Genomic DNA, 5,749 nt, shown 5'->3' on the forward strand with positions numbered 1-5,749 from the left:
AAGCCGTTGTCCTCAGTAGACAGTTGCTGCGCCCTGGAGCCACCCAATCTGCATTTAGCCTGTACAGATTCTTAGTGTTATTATTTACCCTCTTGCAACTGCCCAACATATCATAAATCCAGAACTGTATTAGTTCCTCAGATACTAATTTAACAGTCAAGCTTTGCTGCACATCTGTGAAATCTAGCATTTCTGGAAAAAAAAGATTTGTGGTATTGATTCTACTTTTGAAATAGACAAGTTAATGCGTGCAGTAGCAGTGTGAGGTGCATTTGATAATCTAGTGCGCCACATTTAAAACTGCAAAATAGCTAAGTGCATCCAGTTATTCAAAAAGAACAAGTTATGAAAGACAAATACTACAACTGAAAATCATTGAATAAGTATTTGTGCAATAAATGGTGAACTTTATTAATAATTGATAGGTTTGAATGTTGAAATCATACATAGCCCATCCTCTTATTATATCCCCCTTGGCTTCACCACACACCAATCTTCACCAAGGTGGGGCTCAAATAATGTGCTCCCTGGCCTCTACTGATGATGCTACCCTTGAGCCAGATATTTGGGATTCCATGAAGACCGATGGGGTTGATTCACTTTCTCTCTCATCCCCTTTGCACACAAGTGCTTTCTCTCTGTGCCTCAGTCTATGCCTATGTGAAGAAAATTGACAAAGACACAATGCCAAACTTTTGAGCTGCAAATAAGAAACAGTATCTAATATCGAACAAGTGGACTGAACATAAAGTTCATGGATATTTGATTGTTCATGAAGTGTTTATATGGGAACTAGGGAATAATTACTGTTCAGTGTTTTTTAGGAAACCTATGAAGTAGGAATAGGAGTAAGCCATTCAGCCATTCAAGCTTGTTTCATCATTCACTTTAGACCATGGACTATCTGTACCACAACTCTACTTACTTGTCTTTGCTCCATATCTCTTGATATCATTATCCAACAAAAATGTATCAATCTCAGCTTTGAAAATTTCAGTTGTCTCAGCAACCACAGTCTTTTGGGGAGAGGGCTTTAGATTTCCATTGCCCTGACTTCACTCCATTTTTTTTAATGCCCCATCCCTACTTTTAAGATTGTGAGTCCTTGTTCTGGATTCTCCACAAAGAGGACAGTTTCTTTTTATCTAGTGAAATCAATTTGCTCCTCCACTGTTCCTAATCGCTCACCATTAAGAAAATATTTTGATTCATCTTTCCTGGATCCAAAGTGGATTATCTTACAATTCCCAACATTGAACTCCATCTGCCAGAGTTTTCCCCACTCTCAGTTTGTCTATGTCCTTTTGTAACTTCCTGTTCCCATCTGCACAACTCACTGTGACTTCTTAGTGTAACCTCCAAATTTGGATATAAAACGCTCTATTCATTCATCCAAGTGATTTTTATGTATGGTGACAAACTGAGACCTCAGTATAAATCCTTGGGAACATTACTTGTCACATCCTGCCAATCAAAGAATGTTCCCTATTCTTTGTCTCCTACCTTCCAACCAATTACCAACCCATATTGAAAGGTTACCTACAATTCTGCACACTTTTTGCTAATAATCTTTTGTGTGGAACCTTGTGTGGAAGTTCATATAGACAACATCCATAGACACTCCCCATACACTATGTTAGTGACCTCCTCAAAAAGTTCAACTAGATTAGTCAGATATGACTTATCTTTCACAAATCCACGTTAACTCATTTTGATCAGCTCATTCTTTTCCAAATGCTCAGTCTCTGATAATAGATTCCAAAAACTTCCCCAAAATGATTTAAAACTGACAGGTCTGTAGTTTTCTGGTTTATGCCTTTTTAAATATTGGAGTGTTATTGATAATATAGGTATATTATTTCCATTCACGAAAAAACACATTGGCTGTGGAAATTGAATCCATATATTAAATTAAATGGCATAATTGTTTCTGTAGGCCACTAAAATCCGTGGGCCAATGACATACAAGGTTCTTCTCATTCTTTTCCATATAACTTTTCTGAAATTCCACAAAAAAGCATTCAGCCTCTGCAAAGCATGCTGTTGTTCAATACATTCAAGAGCATTAGTATTTGATCATACATAGAAAAACTCAACCTCCAAAAATCTTGTATTTAATTTCTTTAATGCAAAGAGCAACCCCTCATCATCTAACACTAATTCATTCTGATCATTATACTGACGCACAGTAAATTAATTTCAAAGTGAATGTTTCAACTTACCTAAAAGTAGTAGACATCTACTTTATATGGTGAAGGCTTACTGCTTGCTGTGTTGCCCCTAAGCTATTAAGAATAACCTGATAGAATCCTGATTGTTAATAGAGCAGCCTGATTAATAAACATATTGCAACAGGAGAGAACAGCTATTGAGTCCATTAGTTTTATAAGAAACAGTATCCTGAACACTCTAATTTTTACAAAATGATTTTAAGATGGACATGCTCTGTTCCCCCATTACTTCAGATATTACTAAGCAAGTTGTCTTATGAGCTGTCTTATTCATAAGTGGGTGCATAAGAAGTTTATGCACAGTAAGTGGTTTAATCCATGGTTTGTTCAATTAATAACTGGTGCAACAGCATGAACAATGAAGTGACACAGTTGCTGGATGCTAATTTGAATTCGGACTCAAGTTCCCCAAACCTTTCTGTCCTTCCTATGCACTTTGATGGAATCTTTTTACTGAATTTTAGATAAAAAGTAGTTTTACATAAATCGTTTAAAACTGTGTTAGTTATTAGTTCACATGGTGTACAGTTTTGTTGTGTTATATCATAACCAATAGTTTAATCCATAAATAAGAGATTGGTCATTTTATTTCCTTAAGACTCCACAGAAAATTGAAGAACTAGAGAAAATACCAAGGAGTTAAATCAAAGCTCAGTTAGAAAGCTATCGTAAATATAAAATCTATACATATATATAATGAGAGAGTGAGGAGGACTTAGGAATTAGGACAATTAACACAAAGATAGAAATCTATGTTAGAAAATATTATAGAACATTGTATACACTCCCTCACTTGCCAACACACAATTTATATCAGAAGTATGTTTAGCGTGGCAGTAGCACTCTAACATCTGAATTAGAAAGCCAGAGGTACAAGCCCTCCTCCAGCACTTGTGCATGTAATCTAGGTTGACACTTTAGTACAGTGCTGAAGGAGTACCACATTGCCAGAGCTCCTGTCTTTTAAGTTAAATATTAAACGGCGGCCTGTTCTGCTTATCCCCTTGCAGCTTACTTTGAATTATTTATTATGCTTATTTCAGCATTGTCTGTCAAATTGGACACCACTCCCTCTATCCCCTTATGCAAATCATTGACGTACACAGTGAACAGAAGCAGTCCCACAACAGAACCCTGTGGAATCCCACTATGATTATTTGTGTTGTGGATGGCAAAAGAATGTTTTTAAAAAACCAAACTACAACAAAACAAATGTCAGGTACTTTTTACAGATTCTGATTAACTGGTTCTTTTGTTTTTTTTAAACAATTACAAAAGATGTATTCAGGAAGGAATCATGCTCTAAAGACTTCTAACATACTGATTGCATTTAAATTGAATAAAAGGAAATAATTAAAGAAAGTGAATACTGAGGGAGGCAAGGGAAGAAATTGCTGGGGCCTTGACAGAAATCTTTGCATCCTCATTGGCTACAGGTGAGGTCCCAGAGGACTGGAGAATAGCCAATGTTGTTCCTTTGTTTAAGAAGGGTGGCAAGGATAATCAAGGAAATTATAGGCTGGTGAGCGTTACGTCAGTGGTAGGGAAATTATTAGAGAGGATTATTCAGGACAGGATTTACTCCCATTTGGAAACAAACAAACTTATTAGTGAGAGACAGCATGGTTTTGTGAAGGGGAGGTCGTGTCTTACTAATTTGATTGAGTTTTTTGAGGAAGTGACGAAGATGATTGATGAAGGAAGGGCAGTGGATGTTATCGATATGGACTTCAGTAAAGCCTTTGACAAGGTCCCGCATGGCAGACCGGTACAAAAGGTGAAGTCACACGGGATCAGAGGTGAGCTGGCAAATGGATACTGAACTGGCTCAGTCACAGAAGACAGAGGGTACCAGTGGATGGGTGTTTTTCTGAATGGAGGGATGTGACTAGTGGTGTTCCGCGGGGATCAGTGTGAGACCTTTGCTGTTTGTAGTATATATAAATGATTTGGAGGAAAATGTAGCTGGTCTGATTAGTAAGTTTGCGGACGACACAAAGGTTGGTGGGGTTGGGGATAATGATGAGGATTGTCAGAGGATACAGCAGGATATAGATCGGTTGGAGACTTGGGCGGAGAAATGGCAGTTCGAGTTTAATCCGGACAAATGTGAGGTAATGCATTTTGGAAGGTCTAATGCAGGTGGGAGGTATACAGTAAATGGCAGAACCCTTAGGAGTATTGACAGGCAGAGAGATCTGGGCGTACAGGTCAACAGGTCACTGAAAGTGGCAACGCAGGTGGATAAGGTAGTCAAGAAGGCATATGGCATGCTTGCCTTCATCGGTCGGGGCATAGAGTATAAAAATTGGCAAGTCATGTTGCAGCTGTACAGAACCTTAGTTAGGCCACACATAGAATATTGCGTGCAATTCTGGTCGCCACACTACCAGAAGGACGTGGAGGCTTTGGAGAGGGTACAGAAGAGGTTTACCAGGATGTTGCCTGGTCTGGAGGGCATTAGCTATGAGGAGAGGTTGGATAAACTCGGATTGTTTTCACTGGAACGACGGAGGTGGAGGGGCGACACGATAGAGGTTTACAAAGTTATGAGCGGCATGGACAGAGTGGATAGTCAGAAGCTTTTTCCCAGAGTGGAAGAGTCAGTTACTAGGGGACATAGGTTTAAGGTGTGAGGGGCAAAGTTTAGAGGGGATGTGCGAGGCAAGTTTTTTACACAGAGGGTGGTGAGTGCCTGGAACTTGCTGCCAGGGGAGGTGGTGGAAGTAGATACGATAGCGACATTTAAGAGACATCTTGACAAATACATGAATAGGAAGGGAATAGAGGGATATGGGCCCCGGAAGTGCAGAAGGTGTTAGTTTAGGCAGGCATCAAGATCGGCGCAGGCTTGGAGGGCTGAATGGCCTGTTCCTGTGCTGTACTGTTCTTTGAAGGGTCAGTTCAAAACAGTTTTAATGATTTGTTTTATACCTGTCTTCTTCAGCTAGGTTTCATGGAGAAGATATGAGCCTTTTTCTCAAATTGTTAGCCTATGTTTGACACAACCTCGATGTTTTATCAGATATGATGACATTCAGATTATTTGCCATTAAACTCACCAAATATATAAAATGGAACCTTTTCTAAATTCAACTGAATTTCAGTATCATAGTGGTTTCCAATTTTAAGAAAGAAAATTGTATTCTAGTTTATCTTTTGCACTGATAATTTATTTATATTTGTAAATTGTACAAAAAAAATGTGTTTTGAGCTTGCAACAAAAACCATAATGCTTCATAGGCCATGCTCTGTCACATACAGAACATTTAGTGCAGCAGACAGTTCCACTTCATAATTTACAAGAAATTAACTCATATTATGTAGCCTGTTTTATTAAAAATATTTATTTAAAATTTTAAAGTCACAATCTTAAATGTTTGCCAATCATGTATAACAATGTTATATAACAAGTGTCCATTAGCAATGCTAATTGCTACACATAACTTACTGTAAGTAAATACAATAATGTGTATAAAATTATACACAATAAATATATCAGAAATAAATATTCTTCA

Source organism: Heterodontus francisci, chromosome 18, assembly GCF_036365525.1.
Source record: "Heterodontus francisci isolate sHetFra1 chromosome 18, sHetFra1.hap1, whole genome shotgun sequence".
NCBI lineage: Eukaryota > Metazoa > Chordata > Chondrichthyes > Heterodontiformes > Heterodontidae > Heterodontus > Heterodontus francisci.